General features: G+C 43.6%; 1 non-coding gene across 1 annotated transcript; it reads right to left on the reverse strand.

Moving 5' to 3' along the window:
• Positions 1 to 1021: 1021 nt before the first annotated feature.
• Positions 1022 to 1093, reverse strand: TRNAW-CCA (transfer RNA tryptophan (anticodon CCA)). Its single transcript has one exon. It is a non-coding gene; the product is annotated as a tRNA-Trp (tRNA).
• Between the last annotated feature and the right edge of the window lie 24517 nt (positions 1094 to 25610).

The raw sequence follows: 25610 nt of genomic DNA on the forward strand, positions 1-25610 counted from the left end.
TTTCCCAATACCCGTGGGAAGTTGGGGGGGATTCCACCAGCTTTCCTGAGACTCCCCATTTTCTCCATTGGGTTGAAGAGTGGGCAACATCTAGGGAGGGCTTTAGGTGATGGAGCAGTTAGCAAAGAAAGCTCCTGCTGATGGATAGAACTGAAGAAGCCTGAGATAGGGAATCTGGGGACCTCTTCACAAAGGGCTAAAAGGATAGAAGGAGGAGAAATGGGAGGGAGCTTCCAAAATGGTGGGACCTGGGGGATCCTGAGCTGATGCTCTGCTTCCTTAAAGAGGCTTTCACTTCTTAGTCCCAAGACAGCAGTGCACACTTTATAGATTTTCCACACCCTTTCTCCCCAGGGAACAGGAAGAGGCTGAACAGGCAAGAATCTGTTGCATCTAGAATCTATATTTTGACCAGAATTTTTAGTTCACGGAATTGTCTGGCAACTATAGGTCCATGAGGAAGGAAACTCCCCAGCATACTTGAGATGCTGAAGCATTTTTCTCAGAGACTCAGTGCAATCACCGTGGGAAATGGATAAGAACAACTGCCTTTGGCTTAAAAACAGGAAAATTCAGAGGTTACAGAAACCCCCAAGCCTGAGTCTCTGGGTTAAATACATTGATATGGCACTGATAAAATTGCCCCCTTTCCTAGGTCAGAAATGGTTGAATATTGGTTATTTTATATGGATCAGCCGATAGCTGGCAAATATTTATGGGAGAGCCAGAGGGAGAAGAGAGTGTGTGGTTTGTGTGTGTGTGTCTATGTGTATGTCACGGGAACATTGCTGCGAAGCTAGTCTTATATGTAATAGAAATAGTTTCTCTGCTGATAAAAAGGTGGAAGAGAAAAGCTCTCAGGCTTATTTCCAATGGGTGAACAACAAGATTAAGGTGAAGTTGCTAAGTCATGTCCGACTCTTTGAGACCCCGTGGACTGTAACCTACTAGGCTTCTCTGTCCATGGGATTCCCCAGGCAAGAATACTGGAGTGGATTGCCATTTCCTTCTCCAGAGGATCTTCCCGACCCAGGGATCGAACCTGGGTCTCCTGCATTGGAGGCAGACGCTTTAACCTCTGAGCCACAAGGGAAACCCGAACAACAAGATTAGGAGCTCATAACAGGTCTAGACTCAAGGAGATAAAGGTGGAGGTTGTAGGTATTAGCTCTTAGGATTAGGTGCAGAAAGACCCTGGGAATACCTTTGGTCTTTGGGAGCAAGGCATGGAGACCTGGGTCTGACAAGTCACAAGCTGTTAGTGACTTATATATGAGAAGGGGAGAAAACAAAAGAGTCACTCTCGTTAGGAGAAATTGAACCCAACTTTTTGGGTGGTGGCTTATTCCTTACTTTTGGCCTATCCCATCATTTGTCTTCCCAGTACATCTGAAAATCAGAGTGGTGGGATGGAGGGTAGAGGCGCAGAGATAGATGTAGTTAATATAGGGAAATGTGGTCCGTTTCATCCCTAAATCTCAGCTAGTCCTCCTGGTAGATGAACACAGCTGTTACAGTGATGAAAGTGAAAGTGTTAGTTGCTAAGCCATGTCCGACTCTTTGCAACCCCATGGACTGTAGCCTGCCAGACTCCTCTCTCCATGGAACTCTTCAGGCAAGAATACTGGAGTGGGTAAGCCATTCCCTTCTCCAGGGATCTTCCCAACTCAGGAATCGAACCTGGGTCTCCTGCATTGCAAGCAGATTCTTTACTGTCTGAGCCTGTATTCTAATTTCCATAATACTTTACAATTTACAAAACAGCCCACAAATATGATTTCATTTATTTTGATTTTCAAATAACCTTTGAAAAAAGGTATTGCAGTTCCCATTTTCCAGGTAGGAGATTTTGGCTCAGAGAGCAAATCCCCCAAGAATGGTAATTGACAGAATCATACTCCAACCTGTATCTTTGGACTCCAGATGGAATATTGGTTTGGTCTGATCTCATGGAGGGTGACCAAGGCCATCATGTAACCAAGAAGTCCTAAGACAGAAGCAATTGTTCAGTTACCAGGCATATAATAGGTGGTGTGAGTGAAGCTGGTTATAGGGCTTCGTTAGTGGGTGGTGGGGTCTATGGTTTAGGATTGGTGAGCCCACATCCTGGTACAGGGGGCATTCACTACTCAGCTCCAGGTGGTATTGCCAGGAATATGTACCAGCATGATTTTTTTGAGAGAAGTTGGAAATTCAATGAAACAAGTGTTTATTGAGTGCCTATTATGCTCCAGGCACCAGGGATAAAGCAGTGAATAAAATGAATTTCAAAAATCTCTAAGATTTGTACATGAATTGGTCCAATTTTTTACATGTTGGGGACTAATAGAAAATTTAGAAAACATTATTCAGGCCAAAGCAAACACATTTGTGGGCTACATTTGGCCTCTTGGTTGCCAGTTTGTGACTTCAGTTCAAAAACTTTGATGAACCAAGTGTTCTCCAAAGAGCGGGCTGTGCAGAAAGGCCCACTGTGGCCAGGGAGGAAATAGTTAGCACTTTTATTCATGCTGGTCTTTTTATCTTGTCCTTTAACCGTTCTCATTTTTGTGAAAACTGTATCATTTACATAACTAATTTGTGTATAGCATATGTGTGTCCTTATAAATATTTCAATAGATTTTATTTCTTTTTTAAAAAGAAATAATTTAATGTATTTATTTGGCTGTGCTGGGTCTCCATTGCTGCTTCGGCCTTTCTCTAGCTGGGAGAGCGGGAGCTACTCTCTAGCTGTGGTTCACAGGCCTCTCGTTTCAGAGGCTTCTCTTGTTCTTCTCTCTCTAGGTCCAGGCTCTAGAGAGTTCAAGCTTCAGCAGCTGCAGCTCCTGGGCTCATCGGTTGTGGTTCCTGGGCTCTAGCGCACAGGCTCAGTAGCTGTGGTGCCCTGGCTTAGTGGCTCCATGGCACGTGGGATCTTCCCGGACCGGGAATTGAACCCATGTCTCCTACCCTGGCGGGTGGATTCTTTACCATTGTCACCAGGGAAGTCCCAGTAGATATAATTTCTATTTAAACAGCAATAGATATTATGTAAATATCTATTGAAATATTACATAGGTACTCAACTATACCTAAATATGTATCTATTAAACATTTCAATATGTAATATAATGTAGTGGATAGTGTTAGTCCCTCAGCTGTGTCTGACTCTTTGCGATCCCATGGACTACAGCCTGCCAGGCTCCTCTAGCCATGGAGTTCTCCAGGCAAAAATACTGGAGTGGGTATCCATTCCATTCTCCAGGGGATCTTCCCAACCTGGGGATTGAACCTGAGTCTCCTGCATTGCAGGCTGATTCTTTACCATCTGAGTCACCAGGGAAGCCCAATATATGTTATATATATTATAATATTTCACTAGATATATTATAGGCACATGATTAAAGTACTTTATTGATAGGGATGTGGATCAAGAAAGGTTCAAGACCCCTGGGGACAGTCTTGGCAAAGCATATTTGTTTACTCTCTGCCTGAAATAGTGCTAGCACTGTAGACTACTCCAGAAGGCTTCAGGGAATGTGGGAGTGGGAAGAATATTTATAGCAAGATTGATTGCAAACCATCACAAACCAACACAAACCATCAGCACAACCATCCCTCAACAAAAGCCATCCTTCTCTTTCTGCCTGAGTGGCTGTCCTGTGTGTGAAGAATGCAGGCCCTGCTGGGTGGTGGAGGAAACAACCAGATGATGTGGCCAGTTCAGGGTGGACCAGCATTTCAACCGCTGCCACCACGGTTATGGGGCTCTTATGGTCATGATTGGTTTTACTTCTTAGAAAATGAGACATGCTGTGAGACTGTCGCTGTGCTGGAGAAATGAGAATGGAGGAGCCGTAGGATGTGTGTCTGTTCCTCAGTCGTGTCTGACTCTGCAACCCCATGGGCTGTAGCCCACCAGGCTCCTCTGCCTGTGGGATTTCCCAGGCAAGAACTCTGAAGTGGATTGCCATTTCCTTCTCCAGGGGATCTTCCCAACCTGGGGATTGAACCTGGGTCTCCCGCATTGCAGGCAGATGCTTTGCCATCTCAGTCACCAGGGAAGCCCATATGGTACTCACCCTTTAATGTCAGGAAGGTTATTATAGGAAGGCAGATGATGAGACACTTGTCAGCTTCTTTGAGGACATAGTACGAATAGGTGAATGTAAACTACTGATAGGGAGAGTTGGGTTACAACTACAGAAGACATTTCTTTCTTTCTTTTTTTTTTTTTAAACCATGTTGAAAACATTGAATTAAAGTTAATTTACAAGTGTTAGTTTCAGGTGTACAGCAAAATGGTTCAGTTTTACACACATACACACATACACACATGCACACATGCTAAGGTGTTTCAGTTGTATGACTCTTTATGACCCTATGGACTGTAGCCCACCAGGCTCCTCTGTCGATGGAATTCTCCAGGCCAGAATACTGGAGTGGGTTGCCATGCCCTCCTCCAGGGGATCTTCCTGACCTAGGGACTGAACTCCCAAGTCTTATGTCTCCTGCACTGGCAGGAGGTTCTTTACAACTAGTGCCACCTGGGAAGCCTCCCACCCCCATTTTATTTTATATATATATATAAAGCATATATATATTCTCTTACAGATTCTTTTCCATTATTGCAGGATACTGAATATGGTTTCCTGTGCTATACAGTAGATCCTTGTTGCTTACTTATTTTATATATAGTATTGTGTTTATATTAATTTCCAATTCCTAATTTATCCTTCTTCACCCGATCCCGGTATCCTGTTTGGTAACCACAAGTTTGTTTTACAGGAGACACATCTGACCGTGAGCTTTGCCTAAGTCCTGTTCTAAAGCCTGTCTTGGATACTGTACTCACCGTTGGTCTGTAGAATGGCAATGTTTTGTACAGAAAAGAGCACTGGAGGAGAATCCAGAAAATAAGTCTAGTCTTGCAAAGACCTTTGGGTGTCCTTGACCTTAGACAATGCCAGATCTCTCTTTCTCTGAACCTTTTTTGGATAAAGAAGGACATAGTCTATGGTCTCTGAGCTTCTTCCTTCTACTTTGACTTTTAGCTAAGAGTTTGAGTGTTGGAAAGTGGTCACTAGGTGTTGCAGAGTGTTTTCTTGGGCCAGAAGAGGTTGTCTCTAACCCAGGCCAGTATAAGCTACTGTAGCAAACAGACCACAAAATGTATAATGGTTCTTACAAGGTAGAAGCTTACTTGTTATTTACAAAAGGTGTCAATGTATTTTCTTGATTGGTAGTCTCTTTTTCTCCAAGTATTGATAGAAGGATCTAGGATCTTTCCATCTTGAGGTTCTACCATCTTTAATACATGGCTCCAAGGTGGCCAGACTCATGCATAGCGAGCTGATGTGGGACAAAGCATGGACAGTTGAGCTAGCGTATTTTTACGGGCCAGACTGTGAAGGGTGTGCATTAATTTTGCTCAAATTCTGTTGACTAGAAATCAATCACAAAGAAATGCTTAGCGACAGGGAGACTGGGAAGTGTAGTTTAGCTGTGTGCCTAGGACAGAGAGGAGAAGGATTTGGACAATGAAGTCCCATGTAGTCCACAGAGAGGAGAGCCAAAAAGACAAAGGATTGTATGGAGTGGGAGAAAAGATGACAGTGATGTTAATTATCTTTCTGTTTATAAAGAGCTTGGAAGAGTCATCAACCGAGGAAGAGTCAGGATATGGTTTTAAAAGATCTCCTGGGCCACAGGGAAGAGCCCTGAGCTGAGACTTAAGACACTCAAGGTTTTAGTTTTTATTGTGTCTTCACCTAGTTAAGGGACTGAACGTAATTGACCTGACTATGTGCTTCGGTTTCCCCATCCGTAAATGCAACCAAAATACTTACCCTAATTACTTGACACGACTTTCTGAAAAGTCAGGTATAACAACATCACGCACAGTTTGAAAAAATAATACAAGAGTGATTACAACAGAAAATGAACTTAAACTGGAGGTAGAGAAAATTCAGTTAGATAAGAAATTTAGACAAAAGAAGAAAACTTCCCCCAGAGAAGAACAAGGGAAGTTTTTAGGGAGTGTGTAAACTGTAAGAAATCAGTGTGAAACAATTTTGTGAGCAGTGGAGTCGTGAGTAGTGGAAAAAGAACTCAAACTTGGGTGTTTCCTGGAGGGTAGGGAGGACATGGGTGTGGATCCTGGTAAGCAAATTGCTGGGTGATCTTGAGTGAGTGAGTTGCTTCCCTTCTCTGGGCCTCCATATTCATCTTGTAAAACAAAGGGGCTGGGTTGTATGTTTTGCTAAAGTCTCATTCCCGAATGGCATTCTTCTGACTACGTTCAGTCTTGTCGAAGTGTGGGGATTAGAAGGGCTTTAAGCACCTTTGCTGATGACCACAGCGCTGAAAGTTGGGCTCCAAACACACCAAAGTTCCAGGAGAGCCCTTCAACTTGGGAGTCCAATAAGCACCTTGAACCTTCCACGCCATTGTTAAAACATCATGGTATCTTCTTTCCCCAAACCTTTCCTCCTGCAGCCTTCTACATCTCAGGAAGAAGGCCACTATTCTGAGGGTCTCCCTTCATCAGCCTCACTTCCAAGCGTTGCCTGTAGCCCACTGACGAGCAAGCCCGGTTGCTCTATCATCACAATACACCCCACATCTCACCCCTCCCTGCCAACCTCTTAGCTTGAGCCATCATCACTTCTGCTCTGGATGTGCCAACTGTTCTCCCAGATCCCACCCTTGCCCTCTTACCATCTGGTTTTCACATTACAGTCAGGTTGAGCTCTTTATCCTTTCCACCATTAAAAATCTTCCAACAACTTCTTGGAATGAAACTCCTTGCCGTGGCCTGGGGGGATTTCTGACTCATTTCTAACCCGCTCCTGCCCTCCTGTCCTCTTCCCAACTCTTCTATAGCCATTCTGGCTGCTCTCCTGCACACTGGGCTCATTTCTGTTGCAGCCCTGTGGTGCTCTCCAGCCCTTCTGCCTCAGGCACTCTCTTTCCATATCTTCTCTGGCTCCGTCCCTTGCTCCACTCAGGTCTTGGCTCACATGTCTGTTCTTTGAGGGGCCGAGTACCCACCTTCATTCTTTTTTAGCTTCTAATTCTTTGATCTCTCAGCCTTCTAGTTTTTCCCTAAAGCACTTTACAATCCCTGGAATTATTTTCTTACTTGTTTACTTGTGCGCTTTCTGTCTCTCTCCACTAGAATGTTAACTCCATAAATGCAGGGACTTTTTTTGTTTTTTATATAACTGTGTTTCCCACATAGTAAGTATTCAATGAATGTTGAATGTAATTAATAAATCAGTGGAGAGAAACTGATCATAGGATCCCTGCAGAGACTGCAGCTGCCAGTGGCCAACATGCTTCAACAAAGGGAAGAGAGCTGGGGACTTGAGTTTGATGGTCAGGGATGAACCTGGTCAACCTCCCCCAGCCCAGGGTGGTGGCACTTGAACAGGGTGTGAGTCTCTGACCCGGGCGGCCAGGTGTCTTTGCCCTGTGACCCTGATCAGATCCTGGTGCTCAGAGTTCTGTACTGCTCCTCGTTTCTCTTTTTAAGAGGTGCTTGGCGGACCTCTCAGTGGGTATATTTGGCTTCTTTTTCAAGCTACTTGCTCTTGCTGTTGAGAAATGACTAAGCAGATTCTCCATCTCCCAGTGGCCAGCTGCCAGACTGCAAGAGTTGACACTATCAGCCCAGACAGGTTTGGGAGGACAAGTCCTCCTTCCAAAAGAGCCCTCTTCCTTTGTTCTGTATTCAGAAAAAGCACACATCAGATGCCCCCACCACTGCCTTCTTTGAAATGGGCTTACTCACATCTTGATGGGGCTCTAGGCTGATCCCCATGTGAGAGGGGAAGGCAGAGATGACTCTGATGTGTACTCTCAGGGCTCAATGCTTGAGTCATACTGGACTTTGCAAAATGATGGATAGAGGATATTTGAATGGTGCATAATGAAAATGATACCAGCCGTTCCCTTCTCCAGTTCTCTGCTTACTGAGCGCTTTTCTGTATTAGGCATAATGCTAACCTCTTCAGGTACATCAACTTATTTGATTGTCACAATGAACTTTGGAGGTAAGTAAAGTGTTAGTTGCTTAGTTGTGTCCGACTCTTTTCGACTTCATGGACTGTAGCCCACTAGGTTCCTCTGTCATGAAATTCTCTAGGCAAGGATACTGCAGTGGGTTGCTGAGGTGAGTGCTGCAAATTTATAGATCAGGAGCTGGAGGTAAAGAAAGGTGAAGGGATTTGCCCATGGCTGCGTGATTCATAGCGGAGGGACTGCATTTAAGCACAGGTCTCTCTCTGTTTCCAAGAACGCGGGCTTACTCCTCTGGCTGCACTCCTTCCACCACTGCACAGATTGTTCCTCAGCTGAATGCAGTGGAAACACAAGGCAAAACCCAAGTAATTTTTTCCAAATTTCTCACCACCCTCCCCTTACTTCACACCAGAAAGACCCCTGCCAAGTTCAGTGAGAGGTTAATAGGTTTAATGTGGAAAATTGGTTGAGAAGGGAATTAAGTTTGGGAACTACTGGCTGAAAGTAAAGTTAGAACTTTGAAGAATCACTAATGTGTTGAAATTGTTTGCAAATCTTCAAGAGAGACATGTATCATGTTGCTGTTCCTAAAGTTAATTGACCAAGGAGTAGTTGTTTCTCCCTGGAGCATCTTAGGGTTCTAGAGTTCTAGGAATACTCTGGAAATTGCTGAGCTCTACTAATACACTCAGTGACCTATAAAGGTGCTTGGGCATTCTTCTTTCCATTGCCACATTTCTAATCTGAAATCCATCCTTCTATTCACAGAATACCCACCATGTTCCAGGCACCATACAAAGTGTTTTCTATTACATCATCATATCCAATCTCACCACAACTCCATTTTACAGAGGAAAAAGCCGAGAATCTGCAGGATCACAGAGCCAGGCAGTGACAGGACAGACATTAAAACCCCAGTTTCCCTACCCAGACTTACTAACTCTCTCTCTATACTCCTGGGTCTCTTCCTTCAGTTGCTTATTAAAATTCTGGGCATTGGTTAAAATCCCAACTCAAGCTCAAAAGTAGCTCATATGTCCCTTCCTTCTTATCTGTCCTTCGAGTAGTGAGCTCTCCCTTTCCTAAACTCCCTTCAAACTCACCATCTCTACCTGAATCTGGCACCCCCTTCATCAGATTGATGGTTTAGGGGTGAGAAAGTGTGAGTGTGTATGTGTGTGCCTAGGACTTCAAATGGAATTTAAGTCAAGCACTTGGCATATATCATCTCCTTAAACTGGCACATAACCCTTATGAAGGAAATACTGTTAGGCTCAGTTTGTAGATGAGAAGACTGATGTGCAGTGGTTCACTCACTTGCTCAAAGTCACAAAGCAAGTTAGTGATGAAGCCTGGTCACAGGACTCACTCCTTCCATCATCCCATGCTGCCTTTACCTAGTTCAACTCCTTGTTTCATAGCTAGGGAAACTGAGACCCAGAGACGGAAAGTGACCAAATCACATAGCTTGTGAGTAGCAATGTTAGGACCGCTTGTAAAGCCTCAGTGCCAGGAATTCTTTCTCCCCAGAACGCTGTCTCCCCAGGTTTAATTCTGATCCCAGCCATTGCTGACTGTCAGCTCCTATTACCTCCATGCTTGGAAATTGTACCTTGTAGCTTGCAGAGACAGCAGGAGACTGGTAGCCTGCTCCCTGGGGAATAGCCAAGGGAGGTCAGCCTACTAGCCTGCAGACTGAACACCTAAAATAAACCAGGCAGCAAGCTCAAAAGAAACCGCACAGCCTTCCAGCAGCCCAGGGCCAGATGCAGCGTCAAATTCCCAGGTTTTTTGGGCATAGCGCCGAGCATAACACTTAGTGGCTGCGGCTTCCTCCTTTTATTTTAAAGAAAATGAGTTTCTGTCACTTGAGATTTAGAATTTGAGGCTGGCAGAAGCTGAGGGAGCTAAGATCCAGGAGACCCTGGAACATGATGATGGGGAGAAGGAAAGGAATATTCTTCACATGGCTGGTTTCCAAACTTGAATGCTTATCGGAATCACTGAGAGAGCTTCAAAAAAATGACCCAAGTTTCATCCCAGATCTACAGATATCAGACTCTCTGGGGACAGGGCATGGGACTCTGTATTTGAACATGTTTCCCCAGGTGAGTGGTCCAGGTTTGTGAACCACCATTCCAAATATGGGCTTCCTTGGTGGCTCAGATGGTAAAGAGTCTACCTGCAATGCAGGAGAGCCAGATTTGATCCCTGAATCTACCTGCAATGCAGGAGATCCCCTGGAGAAGGCAAGCTACTGAAATATTCTTGCCTGGGAAATTCCACGGTCAGAGGAGCCTAGCAGGCTACAGTCCATGGACTTGCAAAGAGTCGGACATGACTGAGCAACTAACACTTTCCAAATAAGCTCCTTCCATTTGCTGGTCCACTTGATTTGCATCTCTCATTCTCATCTCTCAATTGAGGCATGATTTTTTTCACAATAGAATTTCAATTCTAAATCGTCCATGTCTATACCATGGCAGGTCCGTAAGACAACATTTCGTAGGGTTTCTGTCCTTTTTGTAGATAGAGATTTCAAGTTTTCCCTTTCAACTGAAGGTTAGGAAGCTTCTGTTCTCCAAGAGGTTTAGGTCACTGGAGGAATCAGTTCTGGGGAGTTTGATTGCCTAAGATGTCTGCCACCAATTCCCTTGGTATCCCAGGCAATTTATAAAAGTTATAAGTTGCTAAGGTAGCTGTAGATGCCAGGATACATGCTATTGTATTCAAATTTTCTGAAACACCCTTGTCAGCATCTGGAAATACCTATTGAAAGAGGTGAGTGTCTTTTCTTTTTTAAGAAGAGATTGGAAAGTTACTTTCCTTTGGCTTGGAGTTTAAGTTGGGTTTAGAGATGACTGTTGCTTCCTCCTCCTGTCCAGTGTGAAGAAAGAGGGCTCAGATGGAATGGAGGACCTTCCTAGCTCATCAGAAGATAAGAGGGGAAACACAGACTATGGCTTCTGCTTCTACAAGCCGAAGAATGAGCAGCCCTATCTAGGAGAAAAAACCACATTAGCCACGGCAGGACCTTGGGTAGGTGCTGGCATCAAGCTGATCTGAACTCCTGGCTGAAGTTTTAAATGCATGTTCTCACCTGTGGAGGACTTGCCCATTACAGGGATCCTGGAGAAGTAGTTACTAGCACCTTAGTGCAAAGAGACTTGGCTTTCATTCTGCACCTGCCCCTGCAGGATAGGGTGACAGAAGGAAAGGGGGAGAGGATTCGTCTCAGCTGGACACCTACTGTAGTGTCAGGTGGGGAAATAAAAATTGTAAGACAGGGTTTATACATGCAAGGAGTTGATTGTCTAGAGGAAGCAGGTAGCCAGAAATGGCAAGGACTTATGCTTTTGTTCGCTGACGAGATTGTTGTGATTGACTGTGTCGGCCATGGGTGTGTGTTTGGGGGAGGGGCAGGAAGGGACGGATGCCAACCCCTGGATCTAGTAAACCGTACCTCTATCTCTGCCGCTTAGGGGACCAGTGTGTGCATGGTGGCTGGCTCAGGGAAGACCTCCAAAGCCAGCATGTCTGTGCTGCTCTAAGAAGGATGAGGCATCCAGGGAGGCGAGGTGGGGAGAGCAAGTCCAGGCAGAGGGCATGAGTGTTTCAGGGTAAGGCAATGGGCCCTCATGTGAGCTCAAATGAGTTTCCTTTTTTGTATTTTTCATCAGAGCGCTGGTGACAGTGCTCAGCCTTAGCAATACAGAAAGTGGACCGAATTTTTCTTGGGGTCCCCTGTTTTGAACCCTTTGGCCCCTTTAGAAATTCCTTCCTTAAGACCCCGTATCTTTGAACAGACAAAAACTATACCGAGAGAGAGAGAGGAAGAAAGAGAGAGAAACCGGAGACTGAGCAACTGTTAATCCAAAACCATGAATGCTGGTGGATTTAGACAACATGGACCCAACTGGGAAGATTCTTTAGGTCAGGGGTTGGCAAACTTTTCCTATAAAAGGCCACATAGTAAATGTTTTCAGCTTTGTGGGTCAGGCAGTCTCTGTTGCAACTTTGTAGCAAATTTGCTGTTTTGCAAAAGCAGCCGCAGATAAAACCAGTAAGTGCATGGGAGTGACTGTGCTCCAATAAAACTTTATTGGTGGATGCTGAAATTTGAATTTTATGAAAATTTTACGAGTAAAGAAGCACAGTGCATTCTTCAGCAATGCAGGAGTTAGGGGCGATCAGCCTCGGCACTGTTGAAGATCTATGTAAAACTCACAGTCAGCTCTCTGTATCCCTGCTTCCTCCATGTTCACAGCTCCTTTGTGTATGAATTTCTCTGTATCCATGGCTCCACATCTGCAGATTCAACCGACCACAGATTGCATAGTATTGCAATGTTTACTACTGAAAAAAATCTGCATAAATTGACCTGTATAGCTCAAACCCATATTGTTTGAGTCAACTGGATGATTTTCTTTGCATTTTTTTTTTAACCACTAAAAACTGCAATGAACATGCTCAGCTCACGGGCTATACAAACAGAATTTGGCTCATGGGTGGTGGTTAGCTAATTCATCACTTCTATCACAATCTTAAGATGAGATGTGCTGTGTCTGGGTGAGGCCACTCTGCCTGGAGAATCTCTCTGTATAGCCTGGAAACTCATCCATTTATTTCATCAAATGCTTACTGAGGACTAAGCGTGAGTCAGGGGCTCTTCTGGGTCTCAGGGTCTCAGGAGTGGACTAAGTGCTTGTCCTTAGGTAGTTTACATTCCCTGGTCAGAGCAGGAAGGTTTTGGGCCTGGAGGCAAAGATTTGGGTCTTGGTCCCTCCTTGCTTCCTTGGCCCTGGATCTCTTTCAGTCACAGTCTTCAGGGTGCCTGGCATTTGCAGTGCTGGGCCGAGGAGCCCGAGCCCCAGTCCTCTAGTAATCAGCCGCAGGGGAGCCTCGTGGCATGTTTGGAGCGAATGGCCTGGGATAGTTTTAGTGTTCTGCATTTCCAACTGAAAAGCCCAGCCAAAAAATAAAAATGGATAAAATAGCATAAAACCCAAGACCTTTTGGGCTCAGTGTACTCTGGCAAAGCATTTCAGTGGGATTCTGGGATGGTTTTCAAGAGCCGTGGCTTCTCTTGGACTTTCCCATGGCCTTTTCCAAGACAACCACTGGTCTGCTGATGTTCCCTCAGGGCCGGGTCACGGCGAAGGCCTGTAGCAACTGCAGCCACCACTGTTGCCAGGGCTGAGAGGTCGGTGCTGGCAGGGGCTCTGACAATGGCTTCACGTCCTCCAGCACCCACCCATTCCTCGGCAGGTGATTGGGAAATTCTGTGAATTCCTCCTCTGAGACCAGGAAGTCCCCTCCATGAAGTGGGGGAAGTGATACAGATAGGACAGGGACTTACAGTGAGTAGGAAATTGCTCCCAGCCCGCGGGCCACACAATTTATAGCACATCTCCTCCACATCCAGCCACTTGCTGCATCCTGTGGTCTGGGAGCAGGGAACTGAAATGGAAGAGAAGATAAGGGATGTGGTATGATCCCTACTTCCAAGGTCTGTATAATCTAGATAGGTGGGAACTTATATAAAACGGGGAAATCAAAGCAGCAATGCCTTTTTTTTTCTTTTGTCTGGTGTGTGGGCTGGGTTGTCTGGAATAGCTGGAGGTTGACTATCAATGATGTCTCTTTATATGGCTTCTCCATATGGCTAGCTTGGGCTTCCTCATAGCATGGAGGACTCCAGATGTTTGGACTTCTTACATGGAGGCTGGCTTTCTCCAGAGTGAGTGGGAAGGAGGAAACTCTTCAACTTGTTAAAGACTAGATAGAGCTGGATCTGGTCCAATGTGACCTCTGCAGCATCCTGTGGGTTAAAGCAGTCAGGGGCCAGCCTGCATTCTAAGATGTGGAGGATTAGAAATCACCACTCAAAAGGAGAATGGCTGGCACATTCAAGAGGGAAGTGATTGATGGTGACCTTCTTGGAGATAAGCTAAGTCTTAGAGATATGCAAAGCTTGGGGTGTTAGTGGACCAGGAAGACACTAGTATTGCTAGCGTGTAGCGAGAGTGACACAAGATGAGGCAGGAGTGATGAGTCCAGCAGGGTGCTTGTAGCTAAGCTATGGGAGGACGTTTAGATTTCTTCCAAAGTGTCACAAAACCCTTAGATGTTCTGCTTTCCACGGGCTGATAATCATAGGACTCTCCATTTCCTCCCTCCATTCCATCCTCACTTTCTGCTGGTAGGTTATCCTAAGCCCCAGTACTGGTCACAAGCTCCCTGTAGCAAACTTTCAGGGAGTCCTCCTCACCTCCTGAACTAAGCATCGACTTTCCAACCTAGCTTCCTGGGCCCTCTGCCAAGTTGTGCACTTACATAACTCTTCTCGCATTTTTGCCCAACCTTTCCTATTGGACCTCTTGTCTCCCTGCTTTCCATCTTGTCACACCTGTCCTTGAAATGGGCTGGGGCCTGAAGTTTGATAGTGATCAACCAGGTGGGACATGATGGTAGGTAAACATGGAAGAGAAAGAAGAGGGCCAGAGAAAGATAAGCCCTTCAGTTATCTATTGCCATATAACAAACTACACCCAAACCTAATGATTTAAAACAAGAATGGATTGTCATCTTCTTGAGCTCTGTGGATTGGCTGGGCTTTGCTAGGTGTTTGCTCGTAATGCCCTTCCATGATCCCATCTGCCAAAATCCTACCATTCTTTTAAAATGACCCTTCAACACCACTTCTTCAAACTGAGTGTGATTCCTTACTTCTGGAAACCTCCTAGTTCTTGCTAATTGAAAGGTACAGCTGCATCTCTATTTGTCCAAGTTGGCTCCCCTTGTGGCTCAGTGGTAAAAACTCTGCCTGCAGTGCTGGAGCAACAGGAGACTAGGATTCCATCCCAGGGGAAGATCCCCTGGAGGAGGGCATGGCAACCCACCCCGGTATTCTTGCCTGGAGAATCCCAGTGAAGAGAGGAGGCTGGTAGGCTACAGTCCATGGGGCTGTGAGAGTCAGACACGACTGAAGCAACTTAGCACACACACACCCTCTCAGGCCCATTTCCAATGACTCTAGGTCTTCAAGGACAGAAACCTGACTCTCTTGCTTCTTCTGCCCTACAACCCCATGCCTGGGGCACACAACGATTATTCAGTTGATGCCTGTTGAACTCAACAGTGCTTTCTCTGGGACACCCGCCTAAAATTCTCTTCCCTTCCCATGACAGATTCAGCTTTCTGCTCGCAGAAATCCTAGGTCCGTGGCCTCAAGCTTCCTGGCCTCCTTTCCTGCAGGACTATGGCGCCGCTGTTCCCAGTCATCCAGGCCTGCACAGCCCAGAGCCAGCTCCCGAGGAGATGGTGAGCTTCTGATTCTGCAGGGCCCCTGGCTCCTCTTTTCCAGCTGCCTTGCACTTGTTTTCCTTGGCAGAAGGACTCCCTCAGTCACCACTTCATCTTCCATTTATAGGCATATATGCATCTTTGTTATTCTTTTCACAAAATGACAGTGTTCTCAGTTTAGAAAAGGAGAGGAAGAGTTGAAGCCCGTGCAAAGCAAAGAGAAGCATTTGTGATAAAGCCTCCAGGGCTTCCTGCAGTATTTCTGTTCGTTTTGGAGAAGGGAAAACCCCCTTCCTGCTTCTCCTGCTCTCATCTCCACCTCAACGTGCACCATTAGCTCCTCAAGCTTCATTGATGGGTAAAAGGAAGGCCAAGGCATAAGGAGTAAATGGGGCAAAGACTCTTATTAACTAAACAAGAAAGTGGACACGACTCACTGGCTGGAGTCCATGCTTACAGAGTCTCTGAGTTCTCCTCACACCAAAGTATTCTCTGGTCAGGAGTCAAGCTCTGTGGGTTCTGGGTTTGCCCATTAGTCAAGCTACACCTGTATGCAAAAAGGAATAACAACAACAATGGCAAACATTTACGTAGGGCTTCTTCTATAATAATATTCTTCTTCTACGATAATATTTTAAGCAGGTTTTTGAATAGGAACTCCCATAAACCTCTCTATCACCCTGTGAAGTAATACTACTTTACAGATGCAGGAACAGAGGTTAAGTCATTTAACCTAAGATTATACACCAGTGGTCCATAGCACAGAAGATCTGAGTCCAAGAAGGCTGGCTCCAGACCATGTCTTTATTCACTCACTCTACTGCTTTAATTGCTCATCAAATTAAGATGTTTAAATTACCTAACAGGATCACTTAGCCGTTTTTACATACCCAAGTACACTGGAAACAACAGTGTGTCTGAAGGTTGTAGGTAGGAGCCTAGACAGGTATGAACCTGTTCCCAGCACAGGTAATTCAATTTGGATGAAATTCTGACTTTCCCATGGATTTATGATTCTTGGTCTAGTGTTTTGTGCCTTTTTGGATGGGTAGATTAGCAAAGGGATTTTCTAATGTATCCAAGAGCAACCTACTTCTCTTGACTGAAACTCCTGGCCTGGGAGCTCACTAATAGCCAATTAACTCATTTCTTCTTCCCTTCATTTATTCATCAGACTTTGGTCCTATGTCTTGTGTGTGTAAGACATCATATGAGCTCAAGAAGGATGAGTGGAAAAAAAGGAAAACTAAATGAAATGGACTTTGTCTCTGCCTTCTAGCTGTGAGTTTGTGGGCACATGTATACACCTACAAGTAAGCCTGAGAACTCAGCTGTATCTCTCTACACACTCTTTTGGGTCATTGAGTACTCTGCTGTTGTTCAGTTGCTAAGTCATATCCAACTCTTTGTGACCCCACAGACTGCAGTGCGCCAGACTTCTCTGTCCTTCACTATCTCCTGGAGTTTTCTCAAACTCATGTCCATTGAGTTGATGGTATATTGACGATGAGATGATGAGATGTCCATCCAATCATCTCATCCTCTATCACCTCCTTTTCCTGCTGCCTTCAATCTTTCCCAGCATCAGGGTCTTTTCCAATGAGTTGGCTCTCCTCATCAGGTGGCCAAAGTATTGGAGCTTCAGCTTCAGCATCAGTCCTTCCAATGAATATTCAGGGTTGATCTCCTTTGGAACTGATAGGTCTGAATAAAGACTCTATGAGGGATTAAATGTGGTTTATCTCACTGGTTTCTTGGAGTCTAAAATTCTTTGATAAACATGTTTTTATAAGGAAGCCCACTGGGGCATAGATGCTTTTACAGGCCAATGGATCTCCAAGTAGTCCAAACTGGATAGCAGAGTGATGGTAGATTCCTGGCCAGGCTGTTGCAGTTGAGTGAGAACGCAGACTATGTTAGTTCCCTAGGAATGCCATACAAATTACCAAAAATTGGGTGGTTGAAGACAACAGAAAATTATTCTACAGTTCTGGAGGTCAGTAGTCTGAAATCAAGGTGTCAGCAGTACTATCTCCCCTGTGGGCTCTGAAGGAGAGTCTGTTCTATGGCTCTCTCCTAGCTGCTAGTGTCTGCCAGTGACCCTTGGTATTTATTGGCTTGTAGAAACTTCACTTCAGTCTCTGCTTTTTTCATCTTCACATGACCTTCTTCTTTCTGTGCTCAATTATAAGCACATCATCATTGGATTTAGAGTGTACAATAAATCTAATATGACTTCATTCTGAGAACCTTAATTATATCGACAAAGACCCTATCTGGCCAAACCCAACTAGAGTCAGTTAACAAGGGTGCCTGTGCATAGAGTTCTAGGGATGGGGTGACAGGTGGCGGGGGGGGGGGGAGTGAGATTTACGAGGGAGGGAACAAACATATTCCTACGGCTGATTCATGTTGATGTATGGGAGAAAATACCACAAGATTGTAAAGCAGTTATCCTCCAATTAAAATAAAAAAAACTTCCTGGGCCAAGAAGAGCAGAGATGAGTTTGCAGTAAAGACTAATCAGCACAAATCTTGATGTGGATTAAGACACCCAGTTAGTGCATCTGTTATACACAAAGAGTCTTGGAATCTTGGAAGTGCACTAGCGCTCAGAGATGATCTATTCTAACTTTTCGTTTTACAGATGAGCAGTTGGGTTTCAAACAGGTTAGGGTCAAAGACTTTAACAAATATCCTATCAAAGAAGATATGCAGCCAGCAAATCAACATATAAAAAGATGCTCCAAACTACATGTTATCCGGGAAATGCCAGTCAGAACAGCCGGTGAGATAAAACCCCGTACCTATTATCACAGAAGGCCCAAAATCTAAAACATAGACAATACCAAACACTGGTGAGGTATAGAGCAACAGGAGCTCTCATTCCTTGATGGTAGGAATGAAAAGTGATACAGCCACTTTTGAAGAGAGTTGGGCAGTTTCTCACAAAACTAAATATACCATATGATCCAGCAATTGTGCTCTTAGGTATGGTATTTACCCTAAAAAATGGAAAGCTTATATCCACACAAAATGTGGAAATTTATAGCAGCTTTATTCAGGTGTAAAACTTGAAAGTAATCCAGATGTCCTTCAGTTGGTGAGTAGATAAATAAACTGTGGTACATTCAGACAGTGGAATACTATTCAGTGCTAAAAAGAAATGAGTTATCAAGCCATGACAAGGCTAGAAGGATCTTAAATGCATATCACTAAGTGAAAGAAGTCAATCTGAAAAGGGTACACACTTGATTCCAATTATATGATATTCTGGAAAAGACAAAATTATGGAGACAATAAGAAGATTAGAGGTTGCCAGAGGCTGAGAAATGGATGAATAGACTGAACACAGAGGCCCTTACAGGCAGTGAAAATACTCTTAGGATGTTATAATGATGGATACATGTTATTACATACTTGTCCAAACTCACAGAATGTACAAGACCAAGAGTGAACCGTAATGTAAACTGTGGACTTTGGGTGATTATCAGGTGCCAATGAAAGTTCATCAATCATAACAAGTGTACTGGCAGGGAATGTTGATAATGAAGATGCTTATGGGAGTAGAGATTACATAGGAAATCTCTGTACCATATTTTTAATTTTTTGGTAAACCTAAAGCTGCTATAAAAGCAAGGCCTTAAAAACAATGAAGGAAACCAACGAACCAACCCTAGGGCTCCAAACTTGAAGAACCACTTAGTATCTACATCAGATATGAACTTCTTGTTTTCCTGGCTTCCATTTTCCCTTTTCCCCAAAGGCCTCCAATTTTATTTGAAAATTCAAGTGATTCAGGGGAAGCTACCTTTGCTGTTGGTTCCGTGGGAGCTTAGTTAAATAACGTATCCCATCTCCTGCCAATAATGATCTCTTGTAGAGTGGCAAGTGGCTTATGTTCATCAAGTCTGTTGTGAATACTGGGACATAAAGCGCCTGCATCCTTTATAGATGCCGAGGACAAAGTTCATGGTTTTGGGGGCTGCTGGAAGCCATCTTAATAGGAGGCGACTCAATGTTAAGGTGAAATTAAGTTAGGACAGAGAGATAGAAAGAAAACAGGTTCTAAGTGAAGCTAGTGTACTTTCATTTTTTTAATTAAATGAGCCAATAAATTCCTTTTAAGAGTCAAGCTATTTGAGTCAGATTATTATTATTATTTTTTTACACAAAGTCAAAAGAGACAGCAGGTAGGTACATTGCCTCTTCTGGCATGGACTCTTCTGAACATGAATGAATCACTTAACCTCCTTGATTACTTTAATGGATGCAGATGGAGTAAAAAAGAAGTAAAATACATTTGAAAAAAGTGAATTCTTTTCTGTATTTCATTTTTCTCTTCTAGGCAACACAAATGTCACCACCATATTTGCCAGGGCCTGTTGGTTATTATATTGGATTGTGCGGGCAAGTGTTGCCAAAGACCAGAGCAGGAGGCAGCAGAGGAAGAGATTCTGTACTTCAGCGGCGCCAGCAGCTCTTCTTTTCATGCTTGCTGGCTTTCAGGAGGCAACTCTCAGTCCCTCATGCTTTCTCTTGGAGATGCAGAGCCCTCTAGGTTCTGGGGGGAGGTTTGAACAAGAGGGTGTGAGGAGAAAGCTGTAGGGTGTGGGTAGGAGGAAGGACTTTAGTATCAGAGACATGATAGGAGAGACAGAAATCTCTGAGACTTCTTTCTATTTGGGGGGAAGGTAAACTGAGGCTTAGAGGCAGATCCTGTCCCACATCACCCAGACAATCCAGCAGCATTACCGAGACTTGAGCTCCAGAGCCTGAGGTTCCCAACCAGGCTTTTCCCTCCAGATGATCGCTTTGCCTCCTCCTAAGTCTTGAGAATTGCTTTCCCTGGAACCAAACCAGATGTTCTGGAGAAAGCACCGTGTCAGCGTTCTAGGCAGATGGGTTGGGTCCTCTGAGATGCTATTTCCTGCATGCACTGTGCCAGGCTGATTCGGAGCCCAGGGGTTCTCTAAAGTCAGCTGACAGATTTCTAGGGTCTCCTGGAGCTCCTTTCAGGAAGCATGGAAGCATATGTGATAGGCGGCTCATAGGAGTTGAAGAGGGAACTGAGGGCTGAGGTATGGCTGCCAGCTGGAGTCAGTTAAGGGTCTGAAAAAATGATAGCCATCAATGGTGTGTAGTGGCATTGTCCCCTCTGGCCTTCAGCTCCTGGAATTCCAGTAAGGGTCTTGGATAGCTACAGTGACTGGACCTCTTTGCCCCAGGAATATCTTTTCTCTTTCACTGCAGGATTGAAAAAGAGCAGGGAAGGCAGAGCCCTAAGGAAGATCTGGGGGCCTGGAAAAAGATGGGGCACGACAGGGTGTAGAGTGATGGAGGTGGGGCATCGGGAAAGGTTTGCACCAGGAATAGTCATAGACTCATAAGGTTGGAGAGGTGGAAAGGATTTACAGAGCTCTTTTTTCCCACACACCTCATTTTATGGATGAGGAGCTGATTGTTTCTCAGAGAGGATAGAGTATTTGCCTGTGGTTTTACTGTGCATGTGTGCTGAACCATGCAGTCCTGTCTGACTCTTTGTGACCCTTTGGACTGCAGCCCACCAGGTTCCTCTGTCCATGGGATTTTTCAGGCAAGAATACTGAAGTTTACTGTAAGCTACTGGTAGAGCTGAGACTAGGACCCAGACCTATTTATTTCCAGACTGAATGTATAGTTATCTATTGTTATATAAGCAATTACCCCAAAACTTACTGGCTTAGAGTCATTAATAAATATTATTTCATAGTTTCTATGGGTCAGGAAAATGAATGTCTGAACTGAGTCCTCTGGTTCAGAGTCTCTCATGATGCTTCAATCAAGGTATTAGTGAGGGTTGCATTCTCATCTCAGGTCTCAGTTGGAATGATCTGCTTCCAAACTCACTAAGTTCACTTGTTAGGATGCTGTTTTTCATAAGCTGTTGGACTAAGGACTTCAGTTCTCCATTAACTATTGGCCAGAGGCCTCCCTAAATTCCTTGTCATATATCATTCTCCATATAGTAGCTCACAACAAAGCTGCTGTATTCTCTCATCAGTGTCAATAAGTAAGAGAGCAAGAGAGGGTGAGCACCACCCTGGCCAAAGTCTTTTTCTAATCTAATCTTGGAGATGTCAGATCATCATTTTTGCTGCACCCCGTCATTGAAGTGAGTTACTGTGTATGGCCCACACTCCTGAATATCAAGGGGCAGAAATCCTTAAGACACATCTTAGAAGTTATCTATACCATATTGAATACTTTTCACTATTATTTACTGTTTCCTTCAGCAATCTGGCAGAAATCTCTGTGAAGGGAGAAACTTAGAAGACAAGGGTTCTGTTCCATAGCTATTCTCTCTGCTTTTGAGTTGGATAAAATACCTCTCTCCTCTACGAAGAGGGAAGAGCTGGAGGCAGAAAAAGGACACTTTAAACACCAGAAAGAAGGTATCATGGTAATAGCTACTAAATTCTTACTTCTTTACTCCTAATACAAAATTTTCTTTCTTTAATTGTTTGGTGGATATAATATGATAGAAAAAACAAGAGATTTAATTTAAATCTGAAAACCTAAGACAGATTGTGACTTATAACCCCAGACAAGTCACATTCCCTCATGGATCTTCAATCTACTCACCTAATCAGCAGGATAACAGTACCAGCTGTATAGCATTCATCAATATAAATGTAATACCATTCAAAGTCAACAAGATGCTTTTTTATAGTTACTTAACAAATAAAAAAATGGGCTTACTAGAAAGTAGGGAAGGTTTGGAAGGGAAAGTGGGAAAAGTTTGTGGATCTCTTCTGGTGTAACCTAAACTATGAAAGAATGTGTATAGATAGCCAATGTGATAAGTCCAGAAACAGAAGTAAGTGCAGATCTATGGGCGGGAAGAGCAGCCAATGAGGGTGTATTAGCTTGCTAAGGCTGACATAACAAAACGCCACAGACTGTGTAGCTTGAACAATAAAAATTTATTTTCTCATAGTTCTAGAGGCTAAAAGTCCAAAATGAAGGTGTCAACCAGTTTGGTTTCTTTTGAGGCATCTCTGGCTTGCAGATGGCTGCCCTCTTACCGGCACTTCACTTACTTGTCCTTCTGTGCGTTTACATCTTACGTGATCAAATTTCCTCTTCTCATAAGGATACTAGTCAATCTGGATTGAGGCCCACCCTAAAGGCCTCATTTTAACTTAATTATGTCTTTAAAGGTCTCATCTCCAAATACAGTCACATTCTAAAATAGTGGGGGTTAGTGCTTCAACATATGAATCTGGGGTGGGGCACAATTCAACCCATAATAGAAGGAATGCCTAAAAATTTTGAGACAATGAATTTATGAGAACTAGGAAGAGATCAGCAGGGTAGCCAGATACAAACTAAATATATGAAAATCTAGAGCTTTATTAAATATCAATAATGGCCTATTGAAAAAGTACAGTGGAAAAAGACACCACTCAAAATATTTATTTATCTTCAGTCCAAGAGTGCTTTTGTGCAAGGCAGAAAGGAAGGGTGTCTCATGACCCAGGGCTTCATTTGGTCACCTGGGCATGGAAAGAGCACAGCTTACAGCCAGCTTACAGCCTCATGAAAGATCTTATATAAATATTCCAAGCCTCTTGTCTGTAGATTTCCAACCACAGGAGCTCAACCCCAGAGCATGCTGCTGCTGGGTGAGAAATAAAAGCTGTTCCTCTGGTCTTCATTCCTTTGTCAACTAAGCCACATGTTCTCAAAAATCTCCTAGCCCACTCATCTCTGCTCCAACCCAGGGATATGTTAACACAGGAAATATTACCCACCTCCTGCAAAAAAACCCCTCTTTTCTCCTGGCAACCACATCTTGAGATCAGAAGCCAGTCCTAATTTTCCATTTATATCATTAAAATCCTTATTTAGGTGATTTCCTTAGAACAAAGAAACTCTCTATACTAAAGGACTGTTGATGTTTCCATTTCGTGCCAGGTAGAAATTGCTTGCAGCTTGAAGGAATTTTTTTTAAAGAAAGTTAATTACAGAAATAATATGTAATAAAATTCAAACAATATAGATAAATCAAGAGTCTTCTTTGTTCACCAATTAACTTCATTCTTCTTCCCAAGGATGATCACTGTCAACATCTTGCTGCAAATATTTTAAAAACATACAAATTGTGTGTGTCTGTGTGAGTACATATGTGTATTTTTATACATACATATATATGTGTTCACATACATACAGCCCTTAATTTTTACACAGAAAAAATTTCTATCCTTTTACATTTAAAAGGCGTCTTATATGCATTCTCTCGCTACTTGCTTTTTTCTTCACCTAATAATATGCCTAGAAGATTGCTCCATATCAGTATATATATGTATGTGTAGATTTATACACATATACTTAAGTATCTACCTTTAATTGCTATAGAATATATCATGGTATAGACACGATTTACTTTATCTGGCTAGTCCCCTAGGGTGTGATGTAACAGGAGAGACTCAGACTTCACAGCAAGCCCACTTTTAAAGTTAAGTCACTGTAACAAGACTCACAGTCTAATTTTAAATGCTGCTGTGACTATAATGGAAATACTCTTGTGTAGAGATGTAAAGATTTCTCTAGAATAGATGCCTAACATTAAAATTTCTGGGTCCAAGAATTTGTCCATTTGCATTTTTAATAAATCAGCTCTTAAATTTTTTGTTTGTTTCCATTTCTACACTCTGGGGTTCAAAAATCTTCAGGCCTGAACTTGTGCATGGGCAGTTCAGACACAGCCCCTTGTTCCCTCTCACAGTGTATGGGTGCCTACATGAATTCTAGATTGCATTGTTAATTTATTTTTAAAAAAACTTTTAAGTTTGTATTGGAGTATAGCTGGTTAACAACACTATGATAATAAAGGAACTCACTATACATATACATGCATCCATTCTTCCCCAAACTCCCCTCTCACCCAGGCTGCCACATAACATTGAGCAGAGTTCCTTGTGGTATACAGTAGGTCCTTGTCGGTTATTCATTTTAAATATGGTGTGTAGATGTCAATTTTGAACTCCTTAGCTGGCATCATTTAGTTTATCACAATTTTCTTCTTCAGACTAGACCATAGAAGCAAGATCTGGGTGCTCACTCATACTATCAGTCTAAAGTCTTCCTTAGAGATGCACTGGCCTCATGATACCGCCCTCTGTTTTCTGATTAGAGCTCAAAGTTCAGTTCAGTTCAGTTCAGTTGCTCAGTCATTGAGCTCAAAGAGTTGCTCAGCCCAACTCTTTGCAACCCCATGATTACAGCACCCCAGGCCTCTCTGTCCATCACCAGTTCCTGGAATTTACCCAAACTCATGTCCGTTGAGTCGATGACGCCATCCAACCATCTCATCCTCTGTCATCCCCTTTTCCTCCCACCTTCTATCTTTCCCAGAATCAGGGTCTTTTCAAATAAATCAGTTCTTCACATCGGGTGATCAAAGGATTGGAGTTTCATCTTCAGCATCAGTCCTTCTAATGAATATTCAGGACTCATCTCCTTTAAGATGGACAGGTTGGATCTCCTTGCAGTCCAAGGGACTCTCAAGAGTCTTCTCAAAAGCATCAATTCTTTGGCGCTCAGCTTTCTTTATAGTCCAACTCTCACTTCCATACATGACTACTGGAAAAACCATAGCCTTGATGGACCCTTTTTGGCAAAGTAATGTCTCTGCTTTTTAATATGCTGTCTAGGTTGGTCACAGCTTTTCTTCCAAGGAGGAAGCGTCTTTTAATTTCATGGCTGCAATCACCATCTGCAGTGATTTTGGAGCCCCTCAAAATAAAGTCTGATACTGTTTCCCCAGCTATTTGCCACAGAATGATGAGACCAGATGCCATGATCTTAGTTTTCCGACTGTTGAGCTTTAAGCCAACTTTTTCACTCTCCTCTTTCACTTTCATCAAGAGGCTCTTTAGTTCTTCTTTGCTTTCTGCAATAAGGGTGGTGTCATCTGCATATCTGAGGTTATTGACATTTTTGCCCGCAGTCTTGATTCCAGCTTGTGCTTCATCCAGCTCAGTGTTTCTCATGATGTACTATGCATATAAATTAAATAAGCAGGGTGACAATATACAGCCTCGACATACTCCTTTCCTGATTTGGAGCCAGTCTGTTGTTCCATGTCCAGTTCTAACTGTTGCTTCTTGACTTACATACAAATTTCTCAAGAGGCAGGTCAGGTGGTCTGGTATTCCTATCTTTTTCAGAATTTTCCACAGTTTGTTGTCAAAGGCTTTGGCATAGTCAATAAAGCAGGAATAGATGTTTTTCTGGAACTCTCTTGCTCTTTTGAT

The sequence above is a fragment of the Capricornis sumatraensis genome, chromosome 3 (genome assembly GCF_032405125.1).
Source record: "Capricornis sumatraensis isolate serow.1 chromosome 3, serow.2, whole genome shotgun sequence".
NCBI lineage: Eukaryota > Metazoa > Chordata > Mammalia > Artiodactyla > Bovidae > Capricornis > Capricornis sumatraensis.